This window comes from Elephas maximus, chromosome 23 (assembly GCF_024166365.1).
Source record: "Elephas maximus indicus isolate mEleMax1 chromosome 23, mEleMax1 primary haplotype, whole genome shotgun sequence".
Classification (NCBI taxonomy): domain Eukaryota; kingdom Metazoa; phylum Chordata; class Mammalia; order Proboscidea; family Elephantidae; genus Elephas; species Elephas maximus.
In genome coordinates this window covers 58,408,171-58,422,190 of record NC_064841.1, presented here as the reverse complement: position 1 = coordinate 58,422,190, position 14,020 = coordinate 58,408,171, and the positions used below count along the sequence as shown (strand labels likewise).

At 45.0% G+C, this 14,020-nt stretch overlaps 1 protein-coding gene across 2 annotated transcripts in view; it reads right to left on the bottom strand.

The window, feature by feature from the left end:
• WASF3 (WASP family member 3) overlaps positions 1–8,987 on the bottom strand; it is a 152,372-nt gene extending 143,385 nt beyond the window's left edge. For both annotated transcript variants that reach the window (XM_049867219.1, XM_049867220.1), the window contains exon 1: positions 8,879–8,987. The gene's annotated coding sequence lies outside the window, so the exon portion shown is untranslated. The remainder of the gene's footprint in view (positions 1–8,878) is intronic.
• Positions 8,988–14,020: the final 5,033 nt, after the last annotated feature.

Sequence of the window (14,020 nt, the reverse complement as noted above, 5' to 3'; positions counted from 1 at the left end):
CAGCATCTCAGAATAATACAAACATACGCATAAGTGGCTCCCTCTCTCTGCTTGCCACCTTTCTGGTTAATGTCATCCCTCAACGTGAACGAGATGCTTTCCTCCCTAGGTTCTTGGACACTGTTCCTTCCATGCACCACAGGAAGCAATCTAAATCCATGAGCCTCTCCCTAAGCACTGATTCTAAACCAAGCATAGAATATGGCCCAGCAAAGAGTCACAAAGCCAATCCAGAGCTGAAAGCTGCCTAGGTAATGCCCAAATGCAGAGTTACATAACAAAACAGGTCACCTCCTCAAAAAAAAAAACTCTTATGTACATATTTTGAGGGGCTGAAAACAAGTATGATATTTAGATATGTACATAGAATGTACCACTTCACCCATTTAGCTGATAACAGTAGCCACACAGATTCTAATTCACAGCCAATCACATGAGTACTTTCATACTGCAGTACAATCTCAGGAGCCGTGCATGTGCACAAATGGCTGTCAGCACTACAGTAAGAGGATGCGATCACATGCACTAAAAGGCAACTTCTGCAAGTATGGTAATAAAATCTTCACCACGTACAAAGCACAACTTTTTAAAACGTGATACAGCTTTCAATTGCTGGAAAACAGAAGTACTCAAAGACCAAAGGTCAAAAAGGCTTTGGGAAGATGGTAAATAAGAGAAGGTCCCATAGCAAAGGTGACAACCTACACAATAGACTTTACATCACTACAATGCTGAAGAGGTTGTCTCACAAGGTCAGAACGTAACGATAAGCACTAATTATGTACAAGGCGCCATGTTCTCTGGCACCTGCCCACACGGAGTTTATAAACAGAGGCTTGGTCATCCTGAACACTGTTATCACCAGTACCTAGAATGCTGCTGCTGTTGTTAGCTGCCACGCGGCCAGCCCTGGATTCATGGTGACCCAACGCACAAAACGCTGCCCGGATCCTGTGTCACGCCCATGATCACTTTTGGATCAGACCACTGTGATCCACAGCATTTTCACTGGCTGGTTTTCAGAAGCAGATCACCAGGCCTTTCCTCCTAGTCTGTCTTAGTTTGGAAACTCTGGAGAAACCTGTTCAACATCACAGCAAAACACAAGTCCCCAGTGACAGACAGGAGATGGCTATGCATGAGGTGTACTGCCCAGGAATCAAACTCAGGTCTCCCACATGGAAGGCAGGAATTCTACCATCGAACCACTGATTCTGACTCAGCGGCCCTAGGATAGGGTAGACCTGCCCCATAGGGTTTCCAAGGCTATATAATCTTTACAGAAACAGACTGCCACATCCTTCTCCCGCAGGGCAGCTGAGTGCTTAACCACTGCACGACCAATAGTGCCTGATAAATAGCAGGCATCCAAACATCTGTGGACTGACAGGAAACAAACATAAAGCAAAATGTCAAAGAAAACAAAAAACTTAAATACTGAAAAACTGAAAGAGATATCTTTAAGGAAATGGCCATTACTCAAGGAGGTCAGAGAGCTCCCTAAGACCAACCCAAGGGAAAATTTCAAAAAGCACACAGTTGAGAAATGATCCCAGATGCAGAGCTCAGAGTCAAGGCCCCAGGAACTCTAGCAGACCTGAAAGATGAAAAAGCTCCCTGGGACACTGGAATGTTTAAAATTTTTTTTTAAGGAAAGAAAAAAGGCAAGAGAAGAAAAGAGCTAACATCAAAGAGAATTAGGTCCAGGTTCAGGTCCAGGTCCAGGGAAGGAGAAAAAACAGAAGAGAGTTGACTCCAGTGATGCAGAGTGAAATCTGAGGAAGGAAGTTATTCTAATCTCAGGACATCTATTAACATAGGCAGCGAGGCCCTGACACAATATAAACAAAACTGGTCTTGAGGCAAGCAGCTGAGAAAGCACAAAGAAGAGAAAGTATTCTGCCAGAAAGGAGAACAGAACAGGCAAGTAGGGGACAGTCACAAAGATGGGATACCACCCAGAACAGGGCAACAGAACTGAGAAAAAAAGGTGAGGCCTCGACATAGAAAAACTCACCCTGAGAAATGCCAGTCACTTGTTGCTATCGAGTCGATTCCGACTCACAGCGACCCTATCGGACAGAGTGGAACCACCCTATAGGGTTCCCAAGGCTGTAATCTTTACAGAAGCAGACTGCCACATCTTTCTCCAGTAGAGCAGCTGGTGGGTTCAAATCACTGACCTCCTTTCAGTTAGCAGCTGAGCGTTTAACCACTGCACCACTGGTGCTCCTTGAGAAGGACCCACCAGTCCTAAGAAAACCATGCCTTGAGAAAGGAAGGAAAAGAGTGTTCTCAAAAAAAAAGTCACTGGTTAAAAAAAACAGTCAACCTGTACCAGTTGTCCCTCTAGTTAGTTAATGCCCTTCTCTCTTCTTCATAATCAAGTTTCAGAAAGAGCTGTCTACCCTGACTGGCTTCTCTCCCTCAGAGCTGGTCTCTCCTTAATCCTCTGCAATACGACTTCCTGAAACTCCCCTTGTTAAAATCACCAATTACATTCTAGCTGCTAGAGCCAATAGAAATTCTTCGGCTAATCCTTCCTGGACCATCTCCAGCACTCTCTCCCTACTGATTCTTTCCAAAAAACCAAACTAGTTGTCGTGGAGTCGACTCTGATTCATGGCAACCCCATGTGTGTCAGACAGAACGGCGCTCCATACAGTTTCCAATGGCTGGTTTTTTGGAAGTAGACGGCCAGGCCATTCTTCTGAGGTGCCTCTGGGTGGACTAGAAACATCAATCTTTGGATTAGTAGCCAAGCATTTTAATCATGTGCACCACCCACGGACTCCACTGTTTCTTTAGGAGCATTTAAATGTGTTCAAATCTATTATTTTTAAAAAGTTCCCCCTTCTCCGAACCTCCCTGTAACTACCCTTAACCACCATACTTCTTGAGTGTAGTTGTCTACACACATTGGTTCCACCTCCTGACTCCTACTCACTATTTTACCCTCTTCATAGCTGGCCATCTCCATCCCAGCCCCTTTGCCATGCTGCAATGCCACTGCCAATATCACTAGTGGCCTCCTGGCTGCTAAATCCAACAGGAACTCATTTATCTTACATGGCTTCTGGGCTGCATGACGCTGCTGATGGTTCCCTCTTTCCTGAGGGTAGCCTATACCATGACACCAGGGGCAGGTACCCAGTAAGCAAGGTTAACAATTTCACATTGTTCACTACAGTTTAGTAAGTAAACACAAGTAGGCCTGTGCTTACCTTGCTTACTGGGTCATCTGCCCCCTGTGAGGGACTGCAAATTTAAAGAGAGGCCTTGATTCTGCAGTAAGGTGCTGTGGGGGCTGGGAGAGAGACAGACGCCAGACATAACTAGAAGGAGAATCTTTGCCGTGAATTTGTGGAAAATGTGAAATTGTTCATTACAGATGATCTGGTAAGCAAGGTAAGCACTGTGCTTACCTTGCCTATTGGATAATCTGCCCCTGCATGACACCATTCATGCTTACCCTCACACTAACCCGTCTCAGCCTCAGTGTGGGAGCCTATCATTCAGCCTGTCTTTTAAGTCCCTCAGACCTCTGTTCTCCACTCACTCCTTTTCTCACTCTATACAAACCCTCTCCCACAGAGTCAATTTCAACTTATAGCGACCCTATAGGACAGAGCAGATTTGCCCCGAGGCTGTAATCTTTATGGAAGCAGACTACCACATCTTTCTCCTGCACAGTGGCTGGTGTGTTCGAACCACTGACCTTTTGGTTAGCAGCTGAGCACTTAACCACGGTGCCACCAGGGCTCTTCACTCTCTACAAGCTTATTTAAATAACCTCATCTACTCCAACAACTTCCTTAGGTCTCAAAACTCTGTTAACTGTACTGTTGGTGTCTCAGACAAAAAGGAATGTCCAGTTAGTAACCACACCTATCAGGTAAGTTCAAATAACTTAATTTTTCAGGTCCTAACAATTTAGTACCCACCTGAAAAAAGTACACTGAAACTAAGAGAGAAACGGCATTTTGTCCTATTCATGTTCTTGTTGTATGCCACCGAGTCTTTTGATTCACAGTGACGCCGTATGACAAAGGAGAACTGCCCCATGAGGTTTTCTAGAATGTAATCTTTCCTAGGAAACCTTGGTGGCATAGTGGTTAAATGCCATGGCTGCTAACCAAAAGGTTGGCAGTTCAAATCCACCAGGTGCTCCTTGGAAACTCTATGGGGCAGTTCTACTCTGTCCTATAGGGTCGCTACGAGTTGGAATCGACTCGACGGCAGTGGAGTGGGTAATCTTTCCTACTTTACTGGATTCCATTTCATGAAGAAAAGCTATAGACACATATGTATTATCTATCAGCTGCCATCAAGTAACTCCAACTCATGGCAATCCCATGTCCAGTGTCAAGGACACCGGAATAGAACTTTGCTCCAGAGTTTTCGACGGATGATTCCTCAGAAGTAGACTACCAAGACCCCTTCCAAGGCACCCTACGTAGGGTGAACTCGAACTCCTAACTTACATACTGAATATTTACTATAGTCAAATAAAACCTATTATATAACACACCCATTATATGTTAACATCATACCTAGAAAATATATTTTATATCTTACTGGAACAAAAGTTATGCTAAACAGTAACTGCCCTGACCATGTGCAATCTAAATCTAGGCTGTAATCTTTACAGGAGCAGATTGCCAGGTCTTTCCCCCACAGTTCGAACTGCCAACGTTTCAGTTAGCACCAAGCATTTAACCGCTGCATTAATGGCCTCTGTGCACCTGCTGAGCACTGCACAAGTCCTCAAACCTTCAAACCAGACTGGACACCACCTCCCTTCTTTCCTGTTCCACATTGCTTTTCACAAGGTACAGCGACCACCGAAAACACAGCTTTTCAAAAATGATGTCATCAAGATGAACACAGCGTGACCTAATGTTGAAACCATGACCTGCCCTGAGCTAGTAGCTCCCACAGAGTTAGTCATGTCAAGACGTTGTGTTCCCCTCAACAATTTAAAATAGCTGCAGCCTCCCTTTGTGTTTTCTGCAGCATCTCAGCTCACAGTTTGGAAATTTTTATCCAATTTTTGTCTCTAGTCCAGACAGATCCCTAACATATTCAACTAAACACTATGTCCCACCAAAACTCAAACCAAACCCATTGCCACTGAGTCAATTCCAACTCATAGTTACCCTCTAGGACAGAGTAGAACTGCACCATACAGTTTCCTAGGCTGTCATCTTAATGGAAGCAGACAGCTGGAACAGCTGGTAGGCTTGAACCACCAACCTTTCGGTTTGCAGCCAAGCGCTAACTAGGGCTCCTTCTACGTCCCTCTGGCACCTAAAGCTTAGCACATCCAAATGTGAACCCATCATCTTTTCTCCCAAAATGGATGCTGCTCCTCTTCCTCCTGCTCCCTGCCTAAGAGAGGAAACCATCGTCCACCTAATCACTAAGCCAGTCTAGGCCCTGTCCTTCCTGAACTTCTGATCACCTGACTCCTGTCCACTATACACACACATCCAGCCAATGACCTATCCATTTTAAGCCATTCTCCAAAAGCGAAATCTGATCATGTCCCTCTTTTGCTCAGAATTCTTCAGTGGTTTCCTATTGCCCATAGGTAATACCAATTCCTCATAACAGGAATCATACGACCCAATGTGACAAGGCCCCTAGTTCCCCAGTCTCATCTCTCACTTCTCTGCCGTTGCACTCTGCTGCACCGCCACACTGAACTTCTGTGGTTGGTTTGGTGTCTCCAGTGCACCTTCTCACCTATAAGCCTTGGTACACTCCCTCTCAATCAACCTAGGCTTTGACCAATTCCTTCTCATCCACTTGCTCTGGGGGGCTGTTCTTATCTCTTTGAAAGCTCCCACAGCTGGCCCCTTTCAAAGCTCTATCATACTGCACTGTAAACCAATAGTTTAAACTGAGACCAGGCCCTAAAAGTAAGCTAATGGGGAGGGGGAACAAAAGTATGTGCCTTGTTCATATTTATATTAATGTCCAGCACTATGATAAACTCTAACATGTACTGAGTGAATGAATGGATGACATCATTCATGTGACCCCTCCCTGACGACTGAGCCCACACAGTACGAACCACACTGCACTGTCATGGTTTGTCTCAGCAGATTACAAGCACCTTGAAAGCTCTCATCTCTCCTTTCTGCAATCCCAGTGATTACGACACTGCCTGGTACCTGGTAGGCATTCAGTAAACAGTTTGTGAATAAAAAAAGTATTGAAAAAAACCTGGAAGGACACACCTCATAGTATTAAGTGTGGTTACCTCTCTGGAGAAAGAAATAGGGCTACTATGGCAATAAGAAAAGAAAAAGATAACGAAGACTTTTTACTCCATATATCTCTATGCTGATATTACATTTACTTTACAATGTGCATTATTTATACTACTGGTATAAAATATTCCTGTATTACCAGTGTAAAACCTTTCTGGCATAAATAAGCCACAGGTAAAGCACCAGCCCCGAAGAAAAATATATGGACTGCAAGCAATATTTGGTTCCAAATGCCCAAGAGCAAATCCCAAGAAACAAAACAAATACGCAGAAAATGAGGAGGAAAGAAGACTTGAACAGGCACACAGGCTACCAAGGAAAAAGCCATGAGAAGACAAGTTGGGCATTTTAAGGTTTGTACGGCAATGCAGAAGGAGCTCTGGTGGAGCAATGGTTAAGTGCTCTTCTACTAACAGAAATGCTGACAGTTCGGATCCACCCAGCAGCTCCACAGGAGGAAGACCTGGCGATCCGCTCCTGTAAAGGTAACACCCTAGAAAACCCTACTGGGTAGTTCTACTGCGTAACACACAGGGTTGCCATACATCCAAAATCAACTGGACAGCACTTAACAATAACAACACAGCAATGCAGAGCCACTCCAAATCGAATATAAAGAATGACTGCATTTGAGTGGAAAACACGATATATGAGTCTTCTTCAAATGATGCTCTTATAACTCTTAAAGGTGACCACTGGTACTGGCTTACTAGTCTGGACAATTCTTCTAAAGCTTAGAATATGCAAGTACTTTAATGAGAACATTTCAATAACCATTTAAAGGTTACCTGCCACATACAGGTTTCTATGGGGCCTGTACTGACACGATGACAATAGACAAGAGACGAGAACACTGGTGCGGCCACTTAGCAAAGTGTGTTCCGGCTTTGTTTGCACAATTTTCAAAAAACGGTCCACGTCATTGCCTATTAGGTCATAAATTTCAAAAAATCAGATAAAAACAATGCTATGAAACAACTTCATGTCAGCAACTGAAAGTGCAAGAACAATTTTTACATGTAGATAGTTCTAGAACAAGCTCACTTCTGCTGTTTTAAATGAGAACAAATACAGGTCCGACCTTAAATATAAAGTCAACCAAGCTTTTCAGCCTAATGAGCTTTAAACATCTGAAAAGACACTACCGTCATGAATATAAATTAAGAACGTCTTTAAAAATGAAGAAAAATGAGTACTACATTGAAGCTATTAGAATCCCGGGAGAAGGGAGACACACAATGAGAACTGTCTATGGGAAAGGTCAAACACAGCTTTCTTTTGTTTAACCTCTCAAGTGAATAAAAGAGCTAGCTTTAAAGAATTTCTGCATTGCTTCACTTCTGGAAAAGCAAGGTTGGGTAAAGCATATACAAAAAGCAACCAATCTTCAATAGAATTTACCCTAGAGGCAATAGAAAAGTAAGTCAATTATAATACTTGGAACTTAGTTTTGATATTAAAAAGAGACATCTGAAAGGACAGCTTTAGGAAATCCTAATTTTAGAGATGCAAAGATGTTTCAACGGGCTAGTCTCTTTCCTCATAAAACAACGATCTGGAATCTTAAAAGGTAAGTATCATGCATGCCCCATTATGCACTTGCTTTGGATAGCATCAAAGTCAAAACTGGCCTTTTTAAATTTTGTTATTAAAAACTCAAAAATTACTGCTGGTAGTAAACCGCCAATTTAAAAATTAATCCCCAAAAGAGAAATAATTCCTAAACCACCCAACAGCTGGCAAGAAAATGCGACGTTCACATCCATCCCTAAATCCATCGCATAGTTTAATGATAACTGAGAACTCTGCCCTCGACCAGGGAACTGTCCCTTGCAAAGAGACGAACCCGAGAAGAAATCGCCATTGCCCACGAGTACACCGGGCGAAGAGGATAAGATTTTCCGCTCACTGAGCTCCGGCGCGAAGGAGGCGCGCGAGTCAGCCCGCCGCCCCGCCCGCCTGCCCGGCGGGAGCCCCCCGGGGATAATCGATCACGCGAAGTCGCTCCGGGCGCAGCCTCTCCCCTCGCCCGCAGCGCGCTGCTCGGGCACCGGACCTCCTTCCACACTCCCGGAGCCGAGCCTGACGCTGCGGCCGGCCACTCGGCCCCCGGCCCGGGGAGGGCCGGCCGGACGCCCGCCGCGGACAGAGCGGGGGCCCGACCAGGGCACGGGGTCGGCGGCCCGCAGGCGCCCGACCCAGGTGCGGACGAGGCCGGGCGAAGGGAGGCTGCGGCGGCCGGCGGGATGGGGCGGTCCGGGCGCGGGGCGCCAGAGAGGCCGGCGCCACCTGCGGCCGGGATGGCGGGCTGCCGGCCCGCAGCGCCGGGAGCCGCACCGGCGCGCGGTGGCCGGGGCGCGGAGCCGCGGGGGGTGGCGCGGGGGCAGGGCGGACGTGTCGCGCGCGCCGGCGGGGAGCCGGGAGGAAGCAGCGGGCCGCAGTGGCCCCGCGCCCCGTGCTCGCCGGCAGCGATGCAGCAACTTCACTTGGCCGCGGGGCCCGACCCGCTCCCGCGCCTCCCCTGGGGCAGCTGCCCGGCAGGGAGCCGAGAGAGAAGGCAGTGGGGGCCGGACAGCCTCGCGGCCGCGGCCCGCACTCACCGGTCCCGCGCTCCGCCGCCAGCGTCGCGGCCGCGCTCGGAGCTCCATGGTCCAGCCGCCCGGCCGCCGGCGCCCCCGCCGCACCGCACCGCACGCAGCGGCGCCAGCGACGCCGCCTCCGGCCGGCCAGGGCCGCGGCCACGCCCCCTCCCCGGAGGGCGGGGGTCGCTGGATCGGGAGGCGGGGACTCGGGATCAGCTCCACCAACCGGCGCCCACTGCTTAGTCCGCTTCACCAGGATTGGCGAGCGCCTTGGCCAATGGAGAGCGGGGCAGGGGGCGCGGAGCGTCCGCTCCGAGGGGGCGGGGCATTGCGGAGGAGACTGCTCTCACCCTTCGTCCTCCGCCTGCGGCGCTGGACTAGGCTCCCGACAGTCTTGCTGAGTAGGGCGGGAGAGCTACTTTGGGCCAAGTTTACCGAAGGAGCATTGTATCATCACCTGTGGTTGCCGTGTACCTCTTAAGTCCTTTTGAGTTTCCACCTATACCTGGTCTTACCTGGGTTTTCAGGGCTCATGGAAACAGAGATCTATCTACCCGTATATGTAGGGTTGAGGGTTCAGGCAACCCTGAGAGGATTATCGCCAGGCTATCGCTGGTATTATGCTCTTTTCAAGTCCGTTAATATTCTGCCTACAAAACCTTCTCATCTCCGTCTACAGATTCTCTCCTTTTTCTTCACCCTATCTCCAATCTCTGCCCCAAATAAGAGAAAGTCCACAGTACGTATTAAACAGGAGGTCCCTGAAACTAACAACCTAAGCCCTGTCACAATGGAACACGGCCAGTTTAAATACACTTAAGAGGAAAGAAGGCCGAAAAACGGAAGGAAGGAGGAAGAAAGAAAGGCAACCAAGTATTTCCTGGGTCCTGAAGAAAAGGTGTTTAAAAACATCAAATCGACGTTAATTTTATTTGCATGCCTTTATTCTTCTTGATTTACAAATAAGATCACTACATTTTTATCTTCATAATTGAAGAACTTTTAGGAAAAAAGCTCAAATCCCAGTAAAAAATCCAAGAAAAACTGTGAGCTTAAGACGTGTGGTAACTATCGTCCTCTGTGCCAGTTAAGTAATAACAACTAAAAGCTAAGAAAAATGAATAGCAGTTGATATCCATTTTAGCAACGTTTGCAGCACCAGAAATTAAAAAGGGAAATGTTTCACCCTTCTTCTGAAATGTCTAATCTGTTACATTACTCCCAAAGAGGGAATTTTAAAAGTTCTATTTTAAGATGACATAGCCTTATTTTCTGTATCATGTCAACATTAAATATAGTGGTAATTAATAAAGTAAACAGGATTTTAGTGAATGATTACAGCATCTTTGTATATGAAGTATTGATACTGGAGTAATTAACTTCTGCTGAATTCAAACCTGAATTGACATTCAAATAAAAATGACTTTCCTTCATTTTGTCGTCACTTACCCAGTTTTTTTCTTTTTCTTTCTTTTTTTTTTTACCCAGAGGAATAGCTTCCATGTCTATATTTAGGTCATTGATTTAGAACTCAGAAATAGGGAGGTATAGGATATCCAGCATGTGTCTTCAGCTTTCCTGTTCACATTTTCCTGGCTCCTCCAGTCTTCATTGACCCCCACCTTGTATGAATCGCAGTCACACTTAGTTTACACCCACTATTAGGCCTTAACTGCACTGTCCTGAAGTGTTAGAATTATTTCATATAAATCAGTCTTATCTAATTAGACTGCAAGTTCCATGAGGGTAAGGCCCTTATTTTATACTCCTGTATGCTTCCTCCAGAAGCCCTTGTGTGGCGCGAACAGTTAAGCACTCAGCTACTAACCAAAATGTTGGCAGTTCAAACCCACCCAGGGCTGCCTCAGAAGAGAGGCCTGGAGATCTGCTTCTAATAGGTCGCAGCGTTGAAACTCCTATGGAGCACAGTTCTACTCCACATGCATAGGGTCACCATGAGTCACAATCAACAGCAGGTTATGCTCCCCCCACAATGCCTAGTACAATGATGAGCAGGTAATAAATATAACCCTACCCTTAGTATTATATCCATAATATAAAGGAATTCTCTTAAATATGATACTTTCATTAAGCAGTCCTTTAAAGAGGAAATTGCTCACAGTCTTGGTAAGGGGCTAGTGCCCACCATGATACCTCACACTTCACAGGTGCTTGAAAAATGTTACCGAATCAGGGAATGAATTGGTTGCCTGTAACAGAAACCTGAGTCTGATTCACTTTGGTCCTTCTTATCACCTAACAAGAACTAGGGAGACAGCCCCAGGCTTCTGCAGCACTTCCACCAAGTCAACTTGTCTCAGGCTTCTTCTCCCCTTTGGTTCTACTGTCATTAACGTGTGACTTTTGGTCTTCATCCTCACAAGATGGCTGCTCTCCTCTGGGCATTGTATCACATTCAGAAAGCGGCAGGGGGATAGGTGAAGGGCAAAAGATCAAAGAGAAGCATGCTGTCTCAGTCAGCTCCTTTAACTATCTTCCTGAGAAGCCTCAACCAGCACCTTCTGATTGCTTCTTATTGGCTGGGCCCATGCTGCATGGCCATCCCTGACTGCAAAGGAGTTTGAACTACTAAGTATTTTAAACTGGGAACTTGTCAGGAATAAACTCAGGATTCTGTTAGTAAGGAAGAAGGGGATGCAGATATTGAGTAAGATGGTAGCAGTATCTATCATAGCTGCTGAATAAATGGATACATGATTGAGCCTCTACTCTATCTAAAAAAAAAAAAAAAAGCTACTCTTAAAATTAAACTATAAGAAAACAAACAATCCAATTTATAAATGGGCAAAAGATCTGAGCAGACACCTCACCAAGGAAGATATACCGATGGCAAATCAGCACATGGAAAGATGCCCTACATCATGCCTTTGTTTGTTAGGTGCTGTGGAGCTGGTTCCCACTCATAGTCACCCCATGTACTACAAAACGGAACACTGCCCATCCTGTGCCATCCTCACAATCGTTTCTATGCTTGAGCCCATTGTTGCAGCCACCGTGTCAATGCGTCTCATTGCAGGTCTTCTTCTTTTTCGCTGATCCTCTACTTTACCAAGCATGATGTCCTTCTCCGGCACTGTTGCTCCTGACAACATATCCAAAGTACCAAGTCTCTCCATCCTCATTTCTAAGGAGCAGATTTGCCCAATGTAATATGCCGTCTAATTTCTTGACTGCTACTTCCATGGGCGTTGGTTATGGATCCAAGTAAAACGGAATCCTTGACAACCTCAGTATTTTCTCCACTTATCATGATGCTGCTTATTGGTATGTCTATAACACTGACTTGCAAATTCCACTAAAAGAACTATTAGAATGGATATAATCCAAAACATTGATAACACCAAATGCTGGCGAGGATGTCTTGCAATGGGAATTCTCATTCTTTGCTGGTGGGAATGTAAAATGGTACAACCACTTTGGAAGACAATTTGGCTGTTTCTTATAAAGCTTATCATAGTCTTACCATACGATTCAGCAATCATGCTTCTAGGTATTTACCCAAATGAGTCAAAAGCTTATGTCCACACAGAAACCTCCATGTGTATATATGTAGCAGCTTTATTTATAGTTGCTAAAAGTTGGAAACAACCAAGATATACTTCAACACGCAAGTAGATAAACTGTGGTATATCCGTACAATGGAATGTTACTCAGAGATAAAAATAAATGAACTATCAGCCCATGAACAGACACGGAAGAAGCTTAAGTGCGTATTACTAAGTGAAAGAAGTCAGTCTAAAAAGGCTACATACTATATGATTCCAACCGTATGTTGTTCTGAGAAAGTCAAAACTATAGAGACAGTAAAAAGATCAGTGGTTGCCAAAGATGGGGATGGGGAGATGGTGGGGATAGGAGGGATGAATAGGTGAAGGACAGGAGATTTTTAGAGTGATAAAATTATTTCGAGTAATACTGTAATGGTGAATACATGACATTAGACATTTCTCAAAACCCATAGAACTATACAACACAAAGAGTGAACCTTAATGTAAACTACGGTCACAGTCAATGTATCACATCAATATTGGTTCTTAATTGTAACAAATGTACCATACTAATAAACAAAAACAAAAACAGATTGCTCTCGAGTTGATTCTGACTCATGGGAATCCCATGTGGATCAGAACAGAACGGCACTTCACAGGGTTTTCTTGGTTGTAATCTTACAGATATAGATCTCCAGGCCTTCCTTCCATGGTGCCACTGGTTGGATTCAAATTGCCAACTTTTCAGTTTGCAGACTAGCACAAACCATTTGTGCCACCCAGGGACTACCACACCAATGTAAGATGTAAATATTAGGGGAAACTGCAGGAGGAGGTAGAGAGACGGGAATGGGGTGGGTACATGGAACTCTACGTACTCTCTGTTCGAGTCTATAAAAAATCTAAAATTATACTAAAATATTAGTTTTTAAAAACCAATAGGAATTGTAGTTAACATAATGAAGAGAAAATTTTCTTTTCTTTTTTGAGGGATCACTCTGCTTTATTTATGGACCTTTAATATAATCACAAGAAGCTCTGGTTGCCCAGTGGTTAAATGCTTGGCTGCTAACTGAAAGGTTGGCCTTTCGAACCCACCAGCTGCTCTGAGGCGGAAGAGGAGGCAGTCTGCTTCCGTGAGGATTATAGCCTTGGAAGCCTCACGGTGCAGTTCTACTCTGTCCTGTGGGGTCGGATGAGTCATAATCTACTTGAGGCCAAACAACAGCAATGCAATCACAGACAAATTCCATTGCCCTTAAATTATTACTTATCTTGAAAAGTTCATCACATATACATTTTTTTTTATTTGAGGGGTCTTTCCCCTAACTATTTCTACTGAAAAGTTTCAAATATAAAGAAAATATTGCTGCAACGAACACCCATGTACCTTTTACCCGGATTCACCAGTTGTCTACACAATGCCACATTAGCTTCACCACAGTCTCTCTCTCTCTATACACGTGATGCTTTAATTTTTTTTCTCCGAAACCACTTGAAAGCAAATTGAAGATACCAGGACACCTTGTCCTGAACACTTCAGCATGTATCTCCAAGAGCAAAACATTCTTGATTGTTCTAGTATATAACAAGAGACTCGCAGAGCCTCTTAAATAAAACCCTGGAGACTAGCTACCTCTAACTACTCAAG